Below are 25,359 nucleotides of genomic sequence, written 5' to 3' on the forward strand. Positions count from 1 at the left end.
TCTCGCTCCTTTCACTTACTGCAATGTTTCAAGGTTCACCATGCAGTAGCGTATGTCATTGCTTCATTTTTATGTATGAATAATTTTCCATTGCATGGATAGACCACATTTCATTTATCCATTCACCAGTTGATAGCCATTTTGTTGTTTCCACTTTTTTGGCTGAGTGATGCTGCTTTGCACATTTGTGAACATGATTTCGTTTGCACACACGTTTTCACTTTCCTTGTGGGGGCCCCCAAGAGTGGAGTGGCTGTATTATATGGAAACTCCATGTTGAATCTTTCTGGGAACTGCCTTGATGGTTTCTACTCCTATCAATGTTCAGATGTCTAAGAATTGGTCAGTCACATTTAGCAAAACAATAACAGTATCACTGGACCTTTCCAGAAAGATTCTAAACAAGTACAAGGGTTCAAGTTCAATGTTAGCTGAGAAAGTTGGCTAACTGGCTGCTTTGGTTAGACGAAATTAATAATAATCATTTCTTAATGTCATTTTAACTTTTACTGAGAGGTCTTCTAATTCAAATTAGCACATTATAATTACATCTTAGAAAGAAGGGAGCCGAGGAGCGTTGGAATTTCCTTGGTGGTCAGGCTGCACCATCTTCAAGGATCACTTGTCCATCCACAGACACAAATCAAGCACTTGTTTCAGGTCAGGCCCGGATGCTCTGGATCCACAGGTGAGCAGAAGAGACAGCGTCTTCCCCTTCATGGGTTACGTTCTAGTATAGGAATGCATCGGAAAAACCAAGCAAAACTATTGCTTTGCAGGTAACAGAAGGGCTGTGAGAAAATTAGAGGTGTAGGGGGGTGGGGGCTGCTTCAGACAGGATGGTCAGGGAATCCCCCTGAGGAGCTATGTTAGTTTTGCTGCCATAACAAGTCACCACAAACTCAGCAGTTTAAAAACAGCACCCATTTATTAGTCTCAGTTCCTGTAAGCTCACCAGGGTTCTATGCTCAGGGTCTCACTTGGCCAAAATCGAGGTGTTGTCTGGGCTGGGGTCTTACCTGGAAGCTCTCAGAAAGAATCCTCTTCCAACTTCATCCCAGTTGTTCACAGAATCCAGTTTCTTGCAGCTGTAGGACTGTCTTAGTCTGCTCGAGCTGCTGTCACAGAATACCACAGACCAGGCACCATTTATTACTCAGGGTTCTGGAAACTGGGAAGTTCAAGATCAAGTTGTCAGCTGATTCAGTGTCGGTGAGAGGCCGCTTCCTGGTTCTTAGACAGCTGTCTTCTCGCTGTGTCCTCACGTGGCTGAAACAGCAAGGGAGCTCTCCAGGGTCTTTTTTATAAGGACACTAACCCCATTCATGAGGACTCCACCTTCCCAACCTAATCACATCCCAAGGACTTCACCCCAAACGGCACCACACTGGGAACTGGGTTTCAACATCTGAATTTGGAGGGGATGCAAACGTGTAGCCTATAGCAAGGACTGAGGTCACCCCTTTTCTGGCTGGTGTCAGCAAGGGCTTACCCTCAGCAACTTGGGGTCACCCACATTCCTTCCTGTGTGGCCCTTCCATCTTCAAAGCAACCGCAGTGTCTGATTTTTCTCACATCTTGTGTCCCTCGACTTCTCCTTCTGCCACCAGCTGGAGAAAACTGTCTGCTTTTCAGGGCTCGTGACTTCCCATCTTAAGGCCAACTTTGTCATACTGCATCACCTAGCCGCAGGAGTGATCAGAGGTCTCTTCGTGTTCACAGTTTCCAGGGATTAGGACATAGAAGGGGGAAAGGCATTTTTAGAATTCCATCAAGCACAGAGATGACACAGAGACCTGGAGCAGGAGGAGGAGGTGAGGATGCGGCATGCTGGGGGCCACATCCTCCCTGGGGGAGGAAGAAACTGGATCTGTGTGAGGGACAGAAAGGCCGGTGTGAGCTTCAGGAAAGCAAGTGATGTGGAGTATGGCCTGAGAGGAGGCGAGCGAGGGGGAAGCCCCTCTCAACCATCAGGGTCCTCGTGGACAGCCACGGACAGGATGGAGCTGGAGGTACACCAGGCCCAGGACACTTGGAGAGACTGCCGTTTAGAACTAAACCACTGAGACTGCTTCATTAAAAATAGCTTAATTAAGACATAATGTCTAGTTGACATGCAATAAACAGCATGTATTTTTTTTTTTATTGAGGCATAGTTGATTTACAATGATGTGTTGGTTTCAAGTGTACAGCAAAGTGATTCAACTATACATATACATATATATTATTATTTTTAAAAATAATTTCCTTTATTATTATTTTTTTATGTTTGTTTAATGGAGGTACTGGGAATTGAACCAGGAACCTCACGCATGCTAAGCATATGCTTTATCACTGAGCTATACCCTCCCCCTACATTCTTTTTCAGATTCTTTTCCATTGTAAGTTATTACAAGATACTGACTATAGTTCTGTGTGCTATACAGTAGGTCCTTGTTGATCTATTTTATATGTTGTAGTGTGTGTGTTAATCCCAAACTCCTCATTTATCCCTGCCCCCACCCTTTTCCCCTTTGGTAATCATAGTTTATTTTCTGTGTCAAGCAGCCTGTGTTTAAAGGGTACAACTTGATGACCTCTGGATATATGTACACATCCATGGAAGCATCTCCACAATCGAGCTAAGGAACGTATCATCACGCCGAGAAGTTCCCTCAGGCCCCTTGTCACCACTTCCTTCCTCCCCTTCTGCTCCCCCACCCTCAGGCAGCCACCGATCTGTCACTCTAGATCGGTGTGCATTTTCTAGAGTTTTCCATAAATGCAATCATACAGTATTGTTATGGGATGGTTTGTGCCTTCCTCCCCAAATTCATGTGTTGAAGCCCTAACCCCCAGGACCTCAGGATGCGACTGCATTTGGAGATGGGGTCTTTAAGAGGTAATTAAGTTCAAATGCGATCATTAGGGAGACCTAACTCAATATGCCTGGGGTCCCTACCAGAAGAAGTGATTAAGACAGACACTCCGAGGGATGAGCATGTGAAGACACCAGAGAGAGATCCATCTACAAGCCAAGGGGAGAAGCCAGACCTGCCAATGCTTCGATCTCAGGCTTCCAGCCTCCAGAAATGCGAGGAAGTAAATACCTGTTTTTTGAGCCACGCAACCCGTGGCACTTGGTTACGGCGGCAGCGCAAGCAAGCTGATACAAGTGCTGGGGGAGGGGTGCGTCTTCTTTCATTCAGGATAATTATTTTGAAATTTGTCTATGTTTTTTCCTGTATCGCTAGCTCACTTCTTTCTATTGTTGAGAACTGTTTCATTGTGTGGATTTATTTACCCTCTCGCCTGTTGATGGACATTCAGGTCGTTTCCAGTTTTTACTTGTTATAAGTAATGCTGCTGTGAACATTTGTCTTTGTGTGGACATGTATTTCCTTTTCTTTTGAATATTCTTAAGAATAGAATGGCTGGGTCATATGGTCATATGGTATACTTTAACTTTTTAAAAAACTGCCAAACTCTCTTCCAAGGTGGTTGTACTATTTTTCATTCCCACCAGAAATAGATAAGACTTCCGGTGGCTCCACATCGTCACCATCACTTGACATGGTCAGTCTTGTTCATTTTAGCTATTCTAATAGGTGTGTAGCGACATCTCATTATGGCTTTAATTTGCATTTCCCTAATGAGTAATAATTTTGGGATTTTCTCATATGCTGTTGGCCATCCAATAAGAAAAATATAAGCTTATTAAACAAAATAAGCATTTATTTGTTCAAATATTTCACCCATTTTTAAATGGGTTATTTTCTTATTAACTTTTGAAAGTTCTTTATGTATTCTGAATACAAGTCCTTTATCTGACATGTGATCTGTAAGTATCTTCTAGCAGTCTGTGGCTTAGCTATAGTCTCTTAAGACTGTCTTTCAAAAAAATAGAACTTTTACATTTGGATAAGTTCGGTTTATCAATTTGTTCTTTTATGGATTGTGCTTTTGGTGCCATATCTAAGAAATCTTTGCCTAACCCAAGTTACAAGGTTTTCTCCTGTGTTTTCTTCTGTAGTCTTATAGTTTTAAGTTTTACATTTAAGTCTGTTTTAATTTAATATTTTTGTATGATGCAATATATGGATCAAGTTTTTTTTGCATATGGATATTCAGGTGTTCCAGAACATTTGTTGAAATGACTGTCCTTTTCTCATCGAATTGCCTTTTAACCTTTGTTCAAAATCTATTGTCTGTATTTGTTTGGTCTATTTCTGGGCTCTCTTTTCTGTTTCACTAACCTATTTGTCTTTAAATAGACCTGTTTATTTCTAGAGGACTGTTGATTTTTTTTTTAATGGTGTATAGTCAGTTTACAGTGTTGTGTCAATTGCTGGTATACAGCCTAATAGTTCAGTCATACATATACATACACATATTCCTTTTCATATTCTTTTTCATTATGGGTTACTACAAGATATTGAATATAGTTCCCTGTGCTGGACAGTATAAACTTGTTGTTTATCTTGATCTATTTGTCTTTATGCTAGTACCACACCGTCTTGCTTACTGTAGCTTTACAAGTCTTAAAATCAGGTGGTGTGAGACTTCCTCCTTTGCCTTTCCTTTTCAAAGTTGTTTTGCTATCCTATGCCCAGTGCGTTTCCATTTGAATTCTAGAGTCATTTTGTTAATTTCTGACCCCAAAAGCCTGGCTGGAATTTTGACTGGGATTGCTTAAAATCTATAGATCAACCTGAAGAGAAATGACAACTTAACAGTGTATATTTTTAATTGAGATATAATTCACATACCAAAAAGTTCTCCATTTTAAATTATACTATTCAGTGGTTCCTAGTACTTACAACATTGTGCAACCATCACCACCATCAAATTCCAGAACACTTTCATCACCCCAAAGGAAGGCCTGTACACACTCGCAGTTACTTCCCATCATGCCTTCCCCAACCCCTGGCAACCACTGATCTATTTTCTGTCTCTATGGATTTGCCTGTTCTGGACAGTTCATATTAATGGAATCATACAACATGTGATCTTTGGTGTCTGGCTTCTTTCACTCAGCATACTGTTTTAAGGTTCGTCCAGGTTATAGCAGACATCTTAACAATGGGGACGCTACAACATCTAAATAAGCAGAGAGAAAGGCAAGCCTGGGACAGTTCGTAGAAACCACTTTTTAGAATTAACTCCCTGGCATCATCTTTTGTAATATGCTTACTCTTCCCCAAAGTAAACCATGTGGTTAATTTCCAGCTAACCGAGGGGGTGGCTGGCTGGGGTTTGCAAAATCATTGAACTGTAGAGCTGACCGGAAACTTAGAACTTGTGCAGTGAAGAGGTTGCAAACCGGTTGCCCAGAGGCCAACTTGGCAACCAGATGTGTTTGTGAGGCCTCTACAGGATGTCCTTAATAGGTGAGCCAATGTTTCAGAATTTGGGGATTTTCACAAAAAATTCTTTAAAAAACTCAGAGGTCTGGCAGCCCAGGGCCCACTTTTCACCTGACTGCGGTGAGGGGAGGAGCCTCTCCTCCAGACCTCCTTGGTCACCACCAGCCCACAGACCCCCCTGTGTCCCCACACCTGCCCCTTTCACTGTCAGCTTACCTGCCCGGCCTGTACACTGTCAAATTTGCTCCTTCCCCTAAGAGTCAAATCTATTCATTTTATAGATAAACCCTGGGGAGGTTACCTGATTTTCCTGGGGGCAAACCATGAGTGCTGATTTTGAATCCTGCACTTTTGCCTACTCTGTAGACATCCCCTCCACTAGGGTGACCAACTCGTCCTGGTTTTAGAACATAGAGTCCTGTAGCCTGGAACCCTCTTGGTCCTAGACAAACCAGGATGGTTGCTCACTCTACCTCTCACTTCTACCCTACCAAAAAACATAACGTAACAGCGTAACATAATAAAGTAGAGCTGTTGACCTAAGATTTCATCTTTCCTTGGGCCTGCTTGCTGGGCCAGACAGGTAATCGTCAACACCACCATCCCTGGCTTCTTCCCGGTCCAAGCCATGTGTGGTGCCATCCTTACGGCAGTGACCTGATGGGACATGCTGGGCTCCCTGGGGCTCAGGGGCTGGCACTGGGCCTGGTGATGGAGGACGCCTGGAACTGAAGGGGCCTCGGTCCCAGCTGCCGGCAGCGTGCTAACCTTTGCTGCCAGATGGCAGAGTGCGGCCCTGTCTGTGATTAGGTGGCTGACTGCGCTCGGAACCCAGCAAGCCAACGATGAAAGCTCTGCGGAGAACATTGTTACACGACTTTTCATAGTTTCCCAAGTAAATATTACACTCACTGCTGCTTGAATTACTAATGCCTTGGAAGTGGAGGCTGAAATCTGTTCCCAAACAGACTCCTCTTTTTTTTTTTTTTCCTCTGTCACCTAGGCACTCAGCATTGTTGTCGAAATGTTTTCCTGGGCTCACCCATCCTCCCAGCCCAGTACATTCCCGCGGAGAGAACTTGGCACCCGCTACCCCCGGATCGCTCAGCAGCCTCACTTCCCAGCTCCTCTGCTCCAGCTCCGCATCCAGCAGGCAGCTTGCCGCGGGCAGGTGACCCCACCGTCCTGTGGCATCTCTGCAAAGAGGGAGCGATGGAGAGGCAGCTGCAGCTGCTCTCCAAAGAGACTCGGCTCCGAATTGGCAACTTCAGGAAGAAGGAAAGAACCCTGCCGGACCCGTGACCCCCAGGCCCCGCTCTGGGGCACTTAACTCCATCCTTGGGCCGCCTGGGGACAGCTGGGGAAGTAGCCTAGACCCAAAAGGCTCTTGGGTCTCCACTGTCTTTATTACTGCTTATGAAAGCTAGTAAACAGATGGTTTGGTTTAGAGAAAATACGTAGCCAGGGTTATTAAAAAGAAAAAAAGAAGCAGAAGAATGAGGAGAGGAAAGGGGAAAGCAGGAAGGCTTGTACACAGCAGGGCCGGTGACAGCTCGTAAATCCCAACACCGCTGGTTCTGCGTGTGTCTCTGGCTGGGGTTTTGCGATCCTCGCTGAGCCCATCTGTCCCAAAAGAAGCCCAGATAAAATCAGTCTCACGTAGGAAACGCACTCCGCCCTCCTCACTGTCCCCCTTCCTACATGTGATCCCACATACACCCATGACACTCTGGTCAGATGGGTCTGGTGACACTTAGGGCCAGAAGAGGTGTATGTGGGCTGTCCTCTGGAGAGGCTGGTCACACAGTAGATGGCCACGGAGGAGCTGTCCCTCCTGCAAGTGAGGGGAGGATGAGCAACCTCGGGGGTCTCCCTGAGTAAGAGGAGCCGAGACCACGGATCTCCTGCAGGGAGAGAGAGGACACTGGGGGTGGAGGGCTTGGTCACAGACCTGGTGGTGACCTCAACAGGGATAAAGCTGCCAGCCCACTTGGATCCTGAGAGCGTTCCCTCAAGAAAAAGCCCAGGACGAGTGGGCTCAGGATTGAACCACAGGATGGAGACTCTTAAGCAAGGAGTGGGCAGAGATGCCTCCTGCCCTCTCTAGGTACCTCCTTCCCACTCTCAGCACCTCTCAGAGGGTGACGCTGGGCTGCTGGGATTCAGTGGGTGGAGGCAAAGGGAGGAGAGAAGTGTGTGGCCCCATCCTCTTCTCAGCAGTATAATATTCCAACCCAGCTCCGGGGGGAACCTGTCCCACACCCAAGAGAGAGAGGTCACGAGAGGCCAAAAAAGTTGAGGTGTAATTCCTAAGGATCTATGAGAAACTGAAAAGAGCAAAGCTTCTGTGCTCAGGGTCTTGTACAAGGACCCTAAAATGGGTGGGCAGAGGCTTCTGACTCTTTTACTTCAGCTAAAGCAACATATACAGAAATAGGAAGGAGACAGGCCCTGCACAGAGCTGGGAAGGGGGCCACAGGCAGATGCCAACTGCAGAGGCCGGTCAAGGTCAGCTCAGGGCAGGGCAGAGGGTAGTCTAAGGCGGGGCTGCTCCAAGTGTGGCCCACAGACCTGCTGGTCAGCTAACAGCTTGTCACAAAGCCCACAGGGTACGTGTAGAGATCAAGAGTGAGCCCTGAGAAACCTCTGTACGCCTTTTGCCTCTCGTTAGGTGTGTCTTATTATATTTTGTGAGATGTAACTTAATGACCATCGAATCTAGTAATAAAAAAAAGAAATGGGCGCCTGTATTTTGTGAGGCTTTCGTTCCTTCCATTTCATGTTCCCACGTACGTCACGGTTGTTGTATTTCACAAAGGCAGCAGTCTGGGCTAGGAAGTGTTGAAAATACAGAGGGCCTGACCAGGCGGCCAGGAGCCCAGGCTCTCCCCATCTCCGGGACGACCAGCCACTAGAACCCCTGCCCCGCCCCGACCAGGCATAAAAACGGGGGTGATCAGAGCCAGCCCTGCAGTGGAGAGGCCCACTGACCAGCAAAGGGGATGTGGGTGCACCCGGCATCCTGCCAGAAGTGAGGCTTCTGGGGACCGGGGTTCTGGGGACCCCACTGGTCGGGCTTATTATGCTTCTGCGTCCCACCCCCTTTCTCCATCCCTGCACGTCAGGTAGAAACCTGAGATACGCAGAGGAAAAAGATGCTGGGGCTTTTTTATAAAATCAAGACCACCGCCCGCCCCATTCTATCTGTGCTCTCCAGTCCCTGTCCTGACACCTGCATGGCCCATGGGACAGGGAAGGTGCCCTCTCCTCCTCCCAGGAGCTGGCAGTGGAAAAGGACCCCTGGACCCTCCCAGTGCCTAAAACTGCTGTTGGCTTCAACCCAAGATGGAACATAGCAGACGATTCCATTTATGTAAAGTACAGAAACAGGCAAAACCGAGCTAGGCTGTGAGCAGCCGGGGTAATGGTCACCCTGGGACTCAGTGATGAGGATGGGGGGCAAGGGGGCCTTTGGGGCACTGCTCATGTGCTGTTTGTTGATCGGAGTGCTGGTGAAAGGGTGAGTTCAGTTTGTGAAAAAAAATGATACCCTTGGAATATGTGGTTTCCCCGTGTATATTAAGCTTCAACAAAACGTTTGAAAAACCTGTCATCTCCAACCATAACAGCCAAAACAAAGCAAACTATTGGGGTAGAAGTCTTGCTCGATTCTGTTCCTCTTGTGTGACAAGCGCTCAGTCGCAGGACCACAGAAAACTACCACTTCCCTGTAAGAGAAGCTGGGATCTGTTTTTGGGTCACTGTTTTCCCAGGTGGTTGGGGGGTGGGGGGTGATTGACTCATTTTCCTTGCTCCCCTCCTGCCCTTGTCCCCACCACGTGGGGCTGGACGGGGGCCAAGGGCTGGGAGAGTTGGGCTGTTGCCTTGGTAATGCTTAAATATTGGCTTCAAGTCATGATGGTAAAATAAATAAGCAAGCGCCTTGGGGAGCTCGAAGTGGCCCTGTCCGTTGTCCCAGATGCCCGCTCAGAGCCCCGGCAAGGACATGGCTCGCCCACAGGGAAGCCTGGAGCTCTCTCCTGGGGAGACGGAGGACAGGTTAGGGGCTGCGTGTGCCCGGATACGCCAGAGCCCGTTCTCCATGCTAGATGCCATCTCCACCGACTCTCCTAAAATTCTTGCTCACTGCCATCTGGCAACCACAGAGGCCCAGGACCCAGATCCAGAGCCTCGGGAAAACTTTACCTCTGATGGTGGGGTGGGCACAGAGGGAGTCCGCAGTGAGCGCACTGCTGAAGGGAGGCATACTCACTTTCAGAAGGTGAGGGCCAAGACAGTAAGAGTCGTTTCTAGACCTCAGGAGCCACAATGCATGACTCGGGGGCACATCCGGGACCCGGGCGCAGGGGTGTGGAGATTTGCAGCGATGGCCGAGAAGACGAGGACCCTGGTCCAGAAAGTAGAAAAGAACTTTGCCCAAGATGAGCTCTCAGTTTCAATCCTAGCTCTGTTGCCAAGAAGGTCTCTGACTTGGAGATGCATAGTAGGTCCTTAGCAACTCTGGGCCTCAGTTTCCCCATCTGAAAGCCATTATTTTTATAGATGGAGGCAGGAGAGAAAGGGACTCCAGCCCTGGGAACGAAGCCCTTCGAAGCTTATCCCGTCACACTCTCCCATGCAGCTGTGGCAGATGTGCGGTGTGTATTCCAGGATTTACGATGAGGCTGCCCTCAGGGAAGTGGAAACTGTTTGCCTCGCCCATTCCAAAGCATCCAAATAATAAACCTCCACTGACGTCTTGGCTTAGACGGTTTGCTCAGTTTGCTCGTCCTGCTGTGTGTGCAAGGGAGGGGAGAGCACACACGCTTGGGCAGGGGTGGGGTGGGGACAGCTCCCTCTGGGCAACACTGAAGCACTGGGCGGTGCTGGGAGGGGCCCTGAGTGTTCGACACCCACATTAGCTCACCGCTGTCCTGCCCTGGAAGTGTGATGTGTCAGCAGGCCCGCGTGCCATGATTCACAGCTCTGAGCATTCCGCATGCTGCCTGCCTGCTCCCTGCTCCCTCCAGGCTGTGTTGCCCCAGGGTTCCAGCCTCCGGAGGCCAGGAGGGTGAGGAGTGAGGCAGTGCACCCTGAGCACACTCGGGGTGCTCCTTTTGACGTGTTGGTCCTCCCCAGGGCCACTGGCTGCCCGCCGGAAGACACAGGGTTGTCCTGCTGCTCCGTCTTGGGGGGCGGCAGCATGGTGAATGTCATGGGTGTTTATTGACTACTACTTGCTAACTGTGTATAAAATGCTTTAGGAGATGACTTCCTTCTGGAACTGAGCAGAACCCCGCCCCCTCAAAATACAAAGGCCCTCTATGTCCCCCGCCTCTTGTTTGTAGAAAAGCTTAATTCTCCTGGGCCTCCCTGAGTCACAAAAGCGTAGGCTCAAGCACGTGATGACTAGGACAATGGAGTCACAGACTCACAATCTGATGCTCTTTCCTGAGTCATTTTACAGACACTATAACTGCCACCAGAGGGAGAAAGCTAACTGGACAATGACCAGACTGCGGCCACGACACGGGCTGTTCCATGTTGAGCAGGACTGAATCTGTGGCCAGCACAATGCCAAGAACTGGCCTTAAAAGGCTGGCATTGACACTATTGCCCATAATAATGTGTATCTTTGTAGGCATCAAAATAATTGTAGCTTGTTCTACTGGTATATGTAAGCGGGCAACTAAAACTGTCAGCAAAGAGATGCTTCAAACCCACATCGCTATCTTTCACCCTAAGACCTCGATGCCCTTTCTCAGTGTAAGCAGTCATGGCAGACAGACCTTCGTCCCTAGTCCCACAGGAACAGCATGATATCTGATGGGAAATGGGAGGGGATTTGTAAGGAGCTCTTTGCAGGAAACCACTCTCAGTAGGATGCTCCTCTGCCTTGTCACTTTAGCAAAGCTACACGGTAAACAACTTTGAAACCAGGCCCCCTATGCTCTACTCATCTCTGCCCCAAGCATACCTTTCAAATCTTTTGATCACACAATATCTTGCCTAACCTGTTGGTTCTTTCCATACATCAAAGAATTAGAAATGAAGAATATGTAACAGATGACCAGATCTCTTCCCTTGCTCCTCCTCTGGTAATCTCTTGAACAGACTGTGTGAATGAGGTAGCACTTAAGGAAAGACCACGAGGAGTCGACAAGCCTGCAGGCAGTGGGAGATGGCTACAACTCTGATCTTGTACTTCAGCGATTAACTGAGATGACATCCCCTTTTCCCTTTAAAACTTTCATGGCTGAGCAGACTCTTCAGAGTTGGTTTTGGGACATGAGTCCACCTTCTCCCCAGATTGCTGGCATCCTGATTAAAAGCAACTTTCCTTTCTACCAACAAGTTCCTCTCAGTATTGCTTGAGCAGCGAGCAGCCTGACCTGAGTTTGGTAACATTTTGAGGGAGTGTTTTCACTTCCTATACGCTGTCCATTACAAATTACCACAAACGAGGTGGCTTAAAACAACAGAAAAGCGTTTCTCACAGTTCAAGAGTCCAGAAATTGGAAATCAAGTGTCAGCAGGCCCAAGCTCCCTCGAAGGCTCTCGGGGAGAATCCTTCCTGCCCTTCCCTGCTCTGGTGGCTTCAGGCTTTCCTTAGTTGGGGCCACATCACTGCCCTCTCTGCCTGGTCTTCACATGGCTTTTCCACTCTGTGTATCTCTCTGCGAATCCTCTCCTTTTCTTACAAGGACACCAGCCGTCAGATTTAGGGTCCACCCTCCATCCAGGGTGACCTCATCTGGGGCTTCTTAACTAACTACATATGCAAAGGCCCTATTTCCAAATAAGGTCACCTTCAGAGGGTCTGGGTGGACATGGATTTTGAGAGCTCCTTTGTACAGATGATACCACTGGGGTCCAGTGAAGGGAGGTGGTTAGTCCAGAGTCCCTTGGCTGAAAAGGGGTGGAGTCAGGATTGAAATCCAGGCCGCGCTGGCCCCAGGACCCACTGCAATATTCCTGTCAGAACCCGACATCTGCCAGAATCCCTGCCCTACCTGTCCAGACAAGAGGGAAAACAAGTAGAAATTCTCACTTTCAGGAGCAAAACACAGTCCCAGCTGCCAGTCACTCTCTGACTTCAGTTTGTGAAAGCGTCCCTGAAAGGAGTTTGTAAAATCTGTCTCAGAGGTTCTGACCCAGTCGGCTGGTCGGGGAAGGGGAACCATAATCTGCATTGTAAATAGGACCCTGAACCCCACGTGACTGGGAGCAGGCAGTGCAGGCGGGGCCAGAACCATGACCTGAGAATCCCTGAAGCATCACTGAGATCAGACCCCGTTAGACCAGCTCGTCTCTGGCTCAAGGCAGGAGCAGAGAGCACAGCTCAGCCAGAGGGTCCGCTCCCCGTGTCTGTGCCAGATGAGCCCAGGGCCGGGCCTGCCAGGGCCCAGAGGTCCTCATCCCGCTGCAGCCAGCTGGTGCCGAGCAACCGAGGAGGAGCGTTTGGATTCAAACGCCCATTCCTGGAGGAGCTAATGCAAGCTCATTCTGGGAGAGCCTCAAGGCAGCTCTGGGCTCTGCCCAAACCCCAGCATGGAGGATTTGGAAAGGCCCAGAGAGTGAGCCAAACCCCTCTCTCCCCTTTACAATTCCAATGCGAATCGCTTTTCCCCAAGACCAGCCCTTTCACAGTGGCGTCATCTATGCACCTTCAGTGCCAAGAGATGATGGAAATCCGGCATTCCAAGTCTTCACGGCCAGTTGGAGCTGCAGCCCTGCACCCTACGTCATGTAATTCCCTTCCACTACCCAACGCCAGGAGGAAAACAGGTACAGCTGGTGAACAAGACGTCCTTGGCATCTCACCGGAGCCCACTCCACCAGGTCATGAGCTCAGTTTCTGGACCAACCACTCTGGCTCTGCCAGTGACCACGCCCAGAAATACCTCCGGCTTACAATCCACTGCAGGTCCCAAGCCCTCTGAGGTGTAAGGAGGGAGCGAACAGGAGAAAAGGGAAGGAAAGGAGTCATGCCATCCAGCAGGCTCTGTGGGACGAGGAAGCATCCCATGGTTGCCTGGGGAGTAGATACCCACTGTGTTGATGGTTTTTTTCATTGAGGTGAGATTCACAGGACATCAAATTAACCACTGTAAAGTGAACAATGCAGGACTACTTAGTACACTCACCGTGTTGTGCAACCACCACCTCTAACTAGTTTCAAAACATTTTTATCACCCCAAAAGAGAGCCCCCTGCCCATTAAACCATCACTTCCTGTTCCCCCTCCTCCCAGCCCCTGGCAGCCACCAATCTGCCTTCTGCCTCTGGATTTACCTATTCTGGACATCTCATAGAAATGGAGTCATACAATATGAAACTAGACATCTGTTGTTTCTAGCTGCCCAGCACCCCATTTCCCCTGCTGATCGTAGCACCCACATTTTACTTTGGGGAAGCCATCCCTTCCGCCCCTCAACCCATCTGGCTTCCCCACCTGCTTTCTGCAGGTGCGGGCTCGTGACCCAAGCCTGGCAGATCAGTCTCTGTGATTGGTTCAGGGCTGGGCTTGTGACTCAACCCCAGGCAATGAGAGCAGCATCAGGGCTTCTGGAGCACACAGTGCTCTCTGTTTGACTGGAGTTGCTGGCAGCCACCTTTGCCACCATGGAAGGAGTGCCCGCCTGGGAATGAAACCCACCCAGAAGAAAGCAGAGACAAAGAACAGAATCCCTGAATCCGAGCAAAGGGTTGATGTGTCAGTGGCACAGAAAGCTCTGACTGCAGGAGTTTGCAACAAAGTGAGGATTTTGTTGCAGGGAGCCAAGCAAGGGAATGGGAGACAAGTCCCAGATCCACTCCACCTTGGTCTCTGAGTTAGGGATTTCTAAAGGGGGAGAACAAAGGAGCTGGGTTAATCATTTCAATCATCTGCGGTCTAACGAGTCTTTGGTCCGACGGTCTGTGAACTCCGGGGTCTGTGTCAGCGTAATCTGCACAGGTCATCTTGCCCTGGAAGATAACTCAGAACATCACACAAACAGTGATGCTTATCAGGAAGCTGTGGCCCAAGGCACCTGACCTTCCACTACTCCTTCTTCTTTAGGCAAACGTGATCAAACAGGTATGGACTAGGACAAAGAGGAATAAGAAGATCAAGAACAGAAACCCAGGTATTAGTTTTAATTATAAACTAGTCATAGGACTTGGTTTCAGCAGAAGGCTGAAACGGTTTCAGTGGAAGTTCTTGTCAACATTGTTTGAGCACCTGTATCTGACATACATCTCAAAAATGTTCTCCTAGGGCAGTCTACCCAAGCAATAGAAATAAAATCAAGAATAAACAAATGGGACCTAATTAAACTTACAAGCTTCTGCACAGCAAAGGAAACCATAAGTAAAACAAAACGACAACCTACGGAATAGGGGAAAAATTTTGCAAATGAAACCGACAAAGACTTGATCTCCAGAATATATAAGCAGCTCATATGACTTAATAAGAAAAAACAAACAACCCAATCCAATAATGGGCCAAAGACCTAAACAAGCAATTCTCCAAGGAAGAAATACAAATGATGAATAGGCACATGAAAAAATGCTCAATATCACTAATTATCAGCGAAATGCAAATCAAAACTACAATGAGGTATTGCCTCACACCAGTCAGAATGGCCATCATTCAAAAGTCCACAAATGACAAATGTGGGAGAGGCTGTGGAGAAAAGGGAACCCTCCTACACTGCTGGTGGGAATGCAGTTTGGTGCAGCCACTGTGGAAAACAGTATGGAGATTCCTCAAAAGACTAGGAACAGACTTACCATATGACCCAGGAATCCCGCTCCTGTGCATATAACCAGAAGGAACCCTACTTCAAAATGACACCTGCACCCCAATGTTCATAGCAGCACTATTTACAATAACCAAGACATGGAAACAGCCTAAATGTCCATCAACGGATGACTGGGTAAAGAAGATGTGGTATATTTATACAATGGAATACTACTCAGCCATAAAAACTGACAACATAACACCATTTGCAGCAACATGAATGCTCCTGAAGAATGTCATTCTAAGTGAAGTAAGCCAGAAAGAGAAAGAAAAATACCATATGAGGTCACTCATATGTGGAATCTTAAAATAAACAAACAAACAAACAAACAAACAAACAAAAACAGACTCATAGACATAGAATACAAACTTGTGGTTTCCAAGGGGGTGGGGGGTGGGAAGGGACAGAACTGGGATTTCAAAATGTAGAACAGATAAACAAGATTATACTGTATAGCACAGGGAAATATATACAAGATCTTATGGTAGCTCACAGACAAAAAATGTGATGATGAATATATATATGTTTATGTATAACTGAAAAATTGTGCTGTACACTGGAATTTGACACAACATTGTAAAATGATTATAACGCAATAAAAAATGTTAAAAAAAAAAAAAAAAACATTGTCTGAGCACCTGGGTCCAGCTCTCCCTGAAGGTAGCACTATCCTCAGACATTTCATTTTTGAAAGCCAGTGACATCCTTCTGTGCCCAAGCTAGTTGGCATTGAGTTTCTGCAACTAAAAGAGACCCAAACAATACATGTGGCAAACATGACTTCATTTCACCCACCAGCCTTTGCGTGCCCCCATCCCTTATGGAATATAATACAGCTCCTTAGAAAGGAACATACAGCCTTCCTGATCCAGCCCTGCCTCCCTCCCTCTTCATCCCTTATACCCTCTGCCTCTAATTTAATATGCCAGCCGCACAGTACAAACACATACACACACACACACACACGACACTTTTCCTGCCTTAGGGGCTCTGCTTTCCCAGTCTCCTCAGCCCGGAATGCTCTCATCACACCCACCCAACCCCTGAAAGCTTACTCATCCTTTATCACTCAATTCATGCATTACCTCCTCCAAAAAGCCTTCCCTGACTCAGTGCCCCACCTCTCCTCCAGCAGAAAGCCGCGTCCCTGGGGCTCCCCACAGCCTTGCGTGTGGTTCAGTCATACCACTCGCCTGCACGTTGTTCTTAATTATCTGCCGATGTCTCCTCTCCACCCCACACACACCAAACAGGGCTCCTTCCGGGCTCGGTCTGCGCCTGGCCTACTGCTGACCAGCACAGCGCTTGGGCCACTGTCAGCCTTCAATATATGTCAGTTGAATGAATGGATGAATGAAACGTCTTGAAACACTGCTTTAAAAGAGAGCTTATATCCCAAGTGTTTCCCAAAGACATGCAGTTTACATTTATGCAGCAGCCTTCATCCAGGCAAGCGCAGCTCCGTTCTGTCCTGAACTTAAGGATGCAAATTCTAATATTTCAGTGATTGGTCTTTGCTTTGGCTGAGATTGGACTCTGGGGCCCTTCCCTCTGGAGCCATATCCCACCCCTGCCGGTGGAGGGGGGAAGGCGGGGTGGGCGAGAGATGGGACTCCCTCACAGGGAGGCCTTTCACACACTGTGGATGGTGGGGAGCACGGAGTTCTCTCCCCCAGCCTGGGAGGATCCTGATCAGGCCTTTAGATGCCCCCCAAAGCCTGTCTAATGCTTCTGGTAGCGGCCACATTCATGATTTTAAATGTGAGAGCCCAGAGGCTGTCAGAGGGGATCAGCTGTGGTCCTCACTTCCTCATGGATGATTCTGATTTGCAGACCAGCCAAGGCGATGATGTCGGGGCTCTGCCTGCCCCTGGCCAGCTGGCCCCGTGCCCTTTGATTCAGTGATCGGGCCTCAGTGAGTAGAGGGCGGATCTGGAGGTGGCGCCGGCAGGGTGGGCGGAGGACCCTCCCAGGCGCATTTTCCCTTGTTCCTGGGTCTCCCAGAAGGGACCACCCCTCCGGATGCTAGTTAAGGTGTGAACAGATTGGGTGAGGCTGAGCTGGGTAACCCGAGACTGTTTGGGAACCGGTGATGCTGAGTCAAAGGAGGAAGATCCACAGACTCCTTTACCCCAATGACAGGCAATGCTAGTTGGTTCCCAGCGGTCTCCTCCCCCGTCGGTCCCGGCATTTATTTGTCAGGGAGCAAAAGTCATCTCTCTGGACCCTTCATACCTCCTGGAGCTGCTGGTTTAACTTCCCAGGAGCAACTGCACACCTGGGCCCTCGAATTCTAATACCCTAGTCCCTCCCAGGACTTAGGAAGAATGGGTTCCCCTGCTCCGGGCTGTACTGCGGGAACCCACTGCCGGCTTCCCTCCTGGGCTCAGCAGAGCAGGGTCTGGCGTGCCGGAAGCCTCATCCTCTGAGAAGTCACTCACCTGCCACCTGCCCCCATTTGAAAAGCACCTGCATGCCCCATGCGCCCCCACCGGGGTCATTCATCAGCCCTGCAGTTCCCAACCGAACCCAGCCGCCCTGGCGGGCGAGCACAGGTCCCAGCCGCCCCGGCGGGACGAGCGCGGGTCCCAGCTGCGAACGTCTTTGGAGGATTACCATTGACAGTTGCTTCTCAGGGAATCACTTTTCCCAGGAAGAGTCACTCGTTACCCTTCATGACAGCCCTGAGGTAGAGCCTGAGAAATAAAGGCACGGGAAGGTTAGGTAGCTTGCCCAGGGCCACACAGCCAGCACTGATAAAGCTCAAATTCCTTACAGTAGCCCCTGGTCACGCCCTACTTTCCAACGTCAGCTCTTCCACATCCGCGTTGCTCCCTTTACCCCATGCACGCTAGTCCTCTCCTTGTTTTTTAAAATACTATTTATTTTTAAATAAGTAATACATGCACACAGCCCAGAATTTAAAATGTATACGAGGGGAATACAGTTAAGTCTCTCTCCAATCCGTGTCCACCCTCAGCCACCCACGGCTCCTCCCAGAAGCGATCCTTCTAGAGTTCAGCCAAGCACTGCCCTGGTGCGCTTCCTGGGCGTGGAGTCCTGCCCCATGGCCCCAGGATTCCTCCTGCGAGGTCTGGACGTGCCAGCTGCCTCGGATCCAGTCACTTGCTTTTGGGGGGCTTTGGTTTCCTCACAGCAAATTAGGGGACCGGATGGTGCGAAGGTTTCTGCCGCCCTTAAGGTCGGCTTCAAGTAGTGACAGTGAGCACATAAAGGAGGCAATAGGCACGAAACAGCTTTGACCACTGGAAATGTGGCTGGCATCATGACACAGTTAGAACAGGAACCATACAAGTCAAAGAAACTGGCCCTAGAAGAGCCCGCCAAACGTTTGCTTGGCTCAGACCAGAGGCCAGAAGCGTGTTGGTTGTTTGCCCCGGTGTGCCAACAGCATCCCCCTTGGTCTCGCCCCTCATCCGCCCTTGGCTCCCGGGGCGGATAAAGCTACCCTCGGGCTAGCCCATCCGTCTGCTCCTCTTTGCTAAGCTCTCCTCGGAGCCTGTGTTCATGGCCAGCACCCCATCCGCCGCCCAGAAGACCTGGGCTGCAAACCCGCGTGGTGTTTCCAAATCTTATGAAACAGGAAAGGGGCCTGGAGATGAAACATCTGAGGTGAGGAGGAGGCGGCCACTCCCAACAGAGCAGCTTCTAAGACTTTGATCTTGTGCAGTGTTAGCTGTAGCAGGCCACGGAGCACATCCGCGGCCCTCGGGAGGCTATTATTCTCCTAAGCAGGCTCCTCGCCCAGAAATCGTCTTGACGCTCGGCCTATCACTTCCTTTTCATAACACCGCATCATTACTCCTCCCACGTCCTTCCAGACTCTCCCAACTTCTCCTTCCATCTGGGACTCTTCACATCTGCCAGATGGAGGCCGGGTCTCCCCTAAATCTGTGCTACGGCCAAGCTGTCATTTCATCTTTTCTCATAACCAAGCCCTCCAGCCTGTTCGTCACTGTTATTGCCTTTTCTCCTCAAAACTCCCTCCAGCGTCGCTGGTGAGCTCTAGGTGGGGAGACCCGAAAGAAAATCCTCCCAGTAGGGGACGCCGTCTTACTGCCAAGGGGGCTGTCTTTGTGCAGGTGCATCTCATCGGCCCGACTGCAGACACGACCTTGGCCGGGTCGAGCGTGTTTGTGATCCTCACGGTTTCCCCCCGTCTCCCGACCTGCTTTTCTGCCCTCGCTGGATCCTCTTTATCAAACTGTGAGAGCAGCTTGCTTTGTATTATGATCTGTTTCTGCCTAAAGCACCTTCAGCCTGGGGAGCAAAGCCAGGGGTCTCAGTGGGTGATCCTGGAGCCCTGGGCTGGCCCTTCCTGCACCCCAAGGCCCTTGCAAATGTCAGTGGAGCATTTTTCACATGACAAGTATTGCCACATTATCTCACTTTATCTGAGACAATCATCCTAGGAAATTTCCATTATGAGTAGGTGCTAGGGTCAGACAGGTTTAGTGACAAAATTAGCCCTGCAGTCAGGAGGTAGCAGGACTGGGGTTTGAACCCAAGGCCTTACCTTTTCTGTGGCCCCTGTAAGCCCTCAGTGCTCATGACTGACCAGCATGGGACACAGTGGGGCTGGTACTTCTGGTCACGAGGGACTTATTCTCCAAGAACTGCCACCTCCACGGTAAACAGCTGATGCAGGTCTGGCCTTTGGTCCAAGCTGAGCAAATTACAGTCCAAAGACTGCACTCATTTATCTTTTTCCCTAAGAGATGAATTACACCACTGGTCCTCACTGAGATGAGAATGAAGGAAAACTGCAGATCTAGGTCACAGAACTTTCCCCTCCTGTACTTGGGCAATTAAAGTTTTGCTCTTCCAGTAGGACTTTAATATTAAACACATCAAACAAAAACTTGTACATGAATGTTCATAGCAGCACTATTCACAAAAGATGAAAACAAGTCATGTGTCCATAGACAGAGGGCTGGATAAACAATCAGGCACAGCCATGTGGTGGAATATTACTCAGCCATGAAAAGGACACACACACAACACAGATGAACCTTGAGAACCTTACGCTCAGTGAAGGAAACCAGACACAAAGGGCGACATATTCTTTTCTTTATTGAAGTATAGTTGATTTACAATGTTGTGTTAGTTTCTGGTGTACAGCATAGTGATTCAATCATACATATATACATTTACATATGTATTCTTTTTCATGATAGGTTATTACAAGTTATTCAATACAGCTCCCTGTGCTCTGCAGTAAGACCTTGTTGTTTATCTATTCTGTATATAGTAGTTTGTGTCTGCTAATCTCAAACTCCTAATTTACCCCTCCTCCCCTCATTTCCCCTTTGGAAACCATAAGTTTTGTTTTCTATGTCTGTGAGTCTTTTTCTGTTTCGTAAATGAGTTCATTTGTGTCACTTTTTAGATTCCACATATAAGTGATACCATATGATATTTGTCTTCTCTGTCTGGCTAACTTCATTTAGTATGATAACCTCTAGGTCCATCCATGTTGCTGCAAACAGCATTATTTCATTCTTTCCTTTTTTATGACTGAGTAGTATTCTACATTTTCTTTATCCAGTCATCTGTCAGTGGACACTTAGGATACTTCCACGTCTTGGCTATTGTAAATAGTGCTACTATGAACATTGGGGTGCATGTATCTTTTCAAATTAGAGTTTTTTCTGGATATATGCATAGGAGTGGGATTGCTGGATCGTATGTTAAGTCTCTTTTTAGTTTTTTAAAGAATCTTCATACTGTTTTCCATAGTGGCTGCACCAAACTATATTCCTACCAGCAGTGTAGGAGGGTTCCATTTTCTCCACACCTTCTCCAGCATTTATCATTTGCAGACTTTTTAATGATGGCCATTCTGACTGGTGTGAGGTGATACTTCGTTGTAGTTTTCATTTGCATTTCTCTGATAACTAGTGATACTGAGCATCTTTTCACGCGCCTATTGGCCATCTGAATGTCTTCACTGGGGAAACTGTCTGTTTAGGTCTTCTGCCTATTTTTGGATAGGATTGTTTAGGGGTTTTTTGCTACTGAGTTGTATGAGCTGTTGGTATATTCTGCAAGTTAAGAAGAGTGACATATCTATGATCCCATTTACATGAAATGTCCAGAATAGGTAAATCCATAGAGACAGAAAGCAGACTGATGGTCTCCAGGGTTTGGGGGGGCGGTGGGAACCAGGAACCGAAAGTGATGGCTTAATGGGTACATAGTTTCCTTTTGGGGTGACAAAAAAGGTCTGGAACTAAATACTGGTGGTGGTTGTGAGACATGGTGAATGTACTTAATGCCACTGAAGTACACACTTCAAGATTATTTAAATGGTCAATTTTATGTTATGTGTATTTTACCACAATTAAAAAAAAATAAATGGGGCCCCAGTCTGGAGTTGCAGACTCCTCTTTGCTGACACAGCATCTCAACCATCCTTCCATGGATGCCATGGCTGGAAGGAGGGAGCCTGATAAGGTCTCATACAGCCCATTTCTCCATCCTGCCCTCTGAGATAAGACGGAGACCCAGGTGTGTTCCCTACCACAACAAAGTGGACTTTGCCTCCGCGGGCTTGTCGTGTGTGGGCAGCACGACATCTGAGGTTGGCTTCAAACTAATGCAGGATGGGGGTGGGCAGGAGGGAGTGGGGATGTAGGCAAAACAAGTCTGGCCATGAGCTGACTGTTGCAGAAGCTGGCTGACAGGGACATAGAGGTGTATCATAACATTCTGTCCACTTTTGTAAATGCTAATCTTTTTCATAATAGAAAAAATGAAAATGGTATTTTTTTAAGTTTTTACAGAAAAGTTTGAAACTATAGAAAAGTTTGAGGATTGGAGTGGTCACCTAGAACACCACCACCTGGAGACAGTCCTTGAATGCCTTTGCTCCAACCCCTCCCAGTCTTTTCCACGTGCACGTGCAAACCATGCTTTAAATACTCTGTCTTATAACTTCAGAAGCTCATCATCAGTGGTACCTGACTTTGGCCCTCAGGACCATTTATTCTCCCCTCCAAGAACATGGGAGCTAAGTAACTGACAAGGTGTGTTCAGAGTGATACTTATAAGTGCCAATGATAGCAGGAAAAGCAGAGCAAGGGAAGGATTTTGGAAGTGCTTGGGGTTGAAGAACAAGGTGGGCTGCCTTTTTAAATAAAGTGATCACAGTGGGCCTCATCGAGGAGGTGGCTTTTGACAGACTTAAGAGCTGGCCATGGGGAGGGTGTTCCCAGCAGAGAGGGCAGCCAGAGCAAACACCCCAAGGCCGGCATGTGCCTGGCTGGTCAGAGGCACCATGAGAAAGGAAGGAGCGGGGAGCAGGGACTAGGCCGTGAGGTCAAAGAGATAAGGAGGGTCTATTAGTTTTCTGATGCTGCCATAGCCAATCACCGCAAACTCAGTGGCTTAAAACAATAGTAATTCATTCTCATATGGTGTCCTGGAGGTCAGAAGTCCAAAACAAGTCTTACGGTGTTGGGGGAGGGGAATTGTTTCCTCCGGGAGGCTCCCAGACAGTCTGTTTCTGCCTCTTCAGCTTCCAGAGGCCGCCCACATCCCCTGGCTCGTGGCCCCTCCGATGCTACCTCCTTCTTCTCTTCTGGGGTCAAATCTCCCTCTGCCTCCCTTTTATAAAGACACTTGTGACCCACCCAGGTAATTCAGGATATCTCCCCGTCTCACGATCCTTAACTTAATCACATCTGCACAAGGCCTTTTTACTATATCAGGTGACATATTCACTGGTTCTAGGCACTAGGACTTGGCCACCTTCAGGGGGCTCCTATTCGGTCCACACAAGGGGTTCGACCACAGAGGGTCCTGTGAGACTTGCACCAACTTCAGCTTTTTCTCTGCATGAAACGGGGCCATGGGAGGTTTTGAGCAGAAGAGTGATAGGATCTCAAATTGGAAGAGAAGAGGTAAAATTGTCACCATATGTGGATCACATGATACTATATATATAAAACCCTAAGGCTCCACACAAAAACTACTAGAGCTGGGGGGAGGGTATAGCTCAAGTGGTAGAGCACATGCTTGGCATGCACCAGGTCCTGGGTTCAGTCCCCACTACCTCCTCTAAAAATAAACATACCTAATTACCTCCCCCCATTAAAATACAATAATTAAGTAATACAATAATAAAAAAAACAAAAAAAAAACAAAACAAACAAAAAACTACTAGAGTTGATAAAAGAACTCAGCAAGGTAGCAGGATACAAGATTAACATACAGAAATCAGTTGCATTTCTTTACACTAACAATGAAATATCAGAAAAGGAAAGTAAAGAAACAATTCCTTTTAAAACTGCATCCAAAAAAATAAAATACTTAAGAGTCAATCTGACTAAGGAAGTGGAAGACTTATATGTGAAGAACAACAGAACACTGATTAAGGAAATTAATGATGACTTAAAGAAATGGAAACGTACCCCAAGCTCTTGGATTGGAAGGATCAATATTTTTAAATGGCCACACTACCCAAAGCAACCTGCAGATTTAATGCAATCCTTATCAAATTACCCAGAACACGTTTCACAGAACTAGAACAAATAATCCTAAAACTTATATGGAATCACAAAAAAACCGAAATTGCCAAAGCACTACTGAAGAAAAGGAACAAAGCTGGAAGAATAATCCTCTCAGACCTCAAACAGCACTGCAGAGCTACAGTAACCGAAACAGCGTGGTGTTGGTACAAAAACAGACATGTGGATCAATGAAGCAAAACAGAGCGCCCAGAAACAAACCCACAGACTTACGGTCAATTAATCTTCAACAAAGGAGGCAAGAATATACAATGGAGAAAAGACAATCTCTTCAACAAGTGGTGTTGGGAAAACCGGACAGCCGCACGTAAATCAGTGCAGTTAGAACACTCTCTCACACTATGTAGAAAAATAAATTCAAAATGGCTTAAAAACTTAAACATAAGACACTACAAACCTCCTAGAAGAAAACAGGCAAAACATTCTCTGACGTAAATCTTAGCCATGTTCTCCTAGGTCAGGCTGCCCAGGCAATAGAAACAAAAGCAAAAATTAACAAACAGAACCTAATTAAACATATAAGCTTTTGGACTGCAAAGGAAACCATAGCAAAACAAAAAGATAACCTACTGAATGGGAGAAAATATTTGCAAATGATGCAACTGACAGGGGCTTAATTTCCAGAATATATAAACAGCTCACACAAGTTAATGATAAAAAACAAACAACCCAATCCAAAAATGGGCAGAAGACATAAACAAGCAATTCTCCAGTGAAGATATACAAATGGCCAAGAGGCACAGGAAAACATGCTCAGTATCGCTAACTATCAGAGAAATGCAAATCAAAACTGTAATGAGGTATCACCTCACACCAGTCAGAACGACCATCATTAAAAAGTCCACAGAGTGGGGAGGGTATAGCTCAATGGTAGAGCACATACTTAGCATGCACAGAGTCCTGGGTTCAGTCCCCAGTATCACCATTAAAAATTTTAAAATATAAACAAACAAACAAACATAATTAATTCCCCCTCCAAAAAAAGCATTTTTAAAAAAGTCCACATTGTAAACTGAGAATACTTCATAAATATATTTACATATATATATAAACTTATGTAAATAGTTATAAAGCATGAACTGAACTTGAATTGTTAAACATAAAATCTGTAATAAAAGGCATTAAACTTAAAAAAAAGTTCACAAACAATTAATGCTGGAGGGGGTGTGGAGAAAAGGGAACCCTCCTATACTGTTGGTGAGAATGCAGTTTGGTGCAGCCATTATGGAAAATAGTATGGAGATTCCTCAAAAAAATTAAAAATAGACTTACCATATGATCCAGCAATCCCACTCCTGGGCGTATATCTGCAGGGAACTCTAAGTCGAAAAGATACATGCAGCCTAGTGTTCATAGCAACACTATTTACAATAGCCAAGAAATGGAGACCATCTAAATGTCCACTGACAGATGACTGGATAAAGAAGCTGTGGTATATTTATACAATGGAATATTTTTCAACCATAAAAAAGCATAAAATAATGCCATTTGCAGCAACGTGAATGGACTTGGAGATTGTCATTCTAAGTGAAGTAAGCCAGAAAGACAAAGAAAAATATCATATGAGATTGCTCATATGTGGGATTTTTTAAAAAGACATGAATGCACTTACTTACAGAACAGAAACAGACTCACAGACATAGGAAACAAACTTACGATTACGGGGGGGGGAAGG

General features: G+C 47.3%; 1 long non-coding RNA gene across 2 annotated transcripts; it reads right to left on the reverse strand.

Moving 5' to 3' along the window:
* Positions 1 to 492: 492 nt before the first annotated feature.
* Positions 493 to 10,160, reverse strand: LOC106728873. Of its 2 annotated transcripts, XR_004325328.1 has the most exons (4): positions 9,619 to 10,160; positions 1,493 to 1,708; positions 1,020 to 1,269; positions 493 to 730 (listed from the first exon to the last, which is right to left on the reverse strand). It is a non-coding gene; the product is annotated as an uncharacterized LOC106728873 (long non-coding RNA). The 2 variants fall into 2 exon arrangements; XR_001365150.2 differs by lacking the exon at positions 9,619 to 10,160 and having other exon boundaries at positions 1,493 to 2,230.
* Positions 10,161 to 25,359: the final 15,199 nt, after the last annotated feature.

This window comes from Camelus ferus, chromosome 13 (genome assembly GCF_009834535.1).
Source record: "Camelus ferus isolate YT-003-E chromosome 13, BCGSAC_Cfer_1.0, whole genome shotgun sequence".
NCBI lineage: Eukaryota > Metazoa > Chordata > Mammalia > Artiodactyla > Camelidae > Camelus > Camelus ferus.